The sequence below is a fragment of the Etheostoma spectabile genome, chromosome 24 (assembly GCF_008692095.1).
Source record: "Etheostoma spectabile isolate EspeVRDwgs_2016 chromosome 24, UIUC_Espe_1.0, whole genome shotgun sequence".
NCBI lineage: Eukaryota > Metazoa > Chordata > Actinopteri > Perciformes > Percidae > Etheostoma > Etheostoma spectabile.
In genome coordinates this window covers 7,786,744-7,787,246 of record NC_045756.1, presented here as the reverse complement: position 1 = coordinate 7,787,246, position 503 = coordinate 7,786,744, and the positions used below count along the sequence as shown (strand labels likewise).

Genomic DNA, 503 nt, shown 5'->3' with positions numbered 1-503 from the left:
TATTATATGAGGCCATCCTCAACCTTACAGAGGGCTACTAGCTACGTAGCTAGTAATGTTCACTTAGATTTTTGTTGTTAAACTGTGTGTGAAAAGAGCGGTGCTGTTAAATCACCGGTTTCAGGTACGTACGGTACCGGCTGGATGGTTTTATTATTTTGTTAAGTGTTCTTTCTGCCATATTTTAGGACTCAACAGAAATCATTACATTCTTACTGTTTATTCAAACATAAGCAAACTTGTGTCCCATAGCAACAACATAATTAAAGATATAATGGAATAGAATCAATAACCATTTGGATTTAAACATAAGAATACATGTTGTTGTTGTCATGACGACACACTGTGAATACTAGAACCCAACTTGAGTTCTTACACAAATTCACTTGACACTTTGACTGTGACAATCCAAAGGTGCACATTGCAACAGAGAAAGAAACACTGGAAAACATGGAATTCAACTCTGGAGAGACTGAACCCCAACTGAATTTCTACCTCAGTTA

At 36.6% G+C, this 503-nt stretch overlaps 1 protein-coding gene across 5 annotated transcripts in view; it reads right to left on the bottom strand.

Annotated features, from left to right (window-relative positions):
• als2b (alsin Rho guanine nucleotide exchange factor ALS2 b) overlaps window positions 1–503 on the bottom strand; it is a 90,412-nt gene that overhangs the window by 26,843 nt on the left and 63,066 nt on the right. The gene's annotated exons all lie outside the window — the stretch shown is intronic.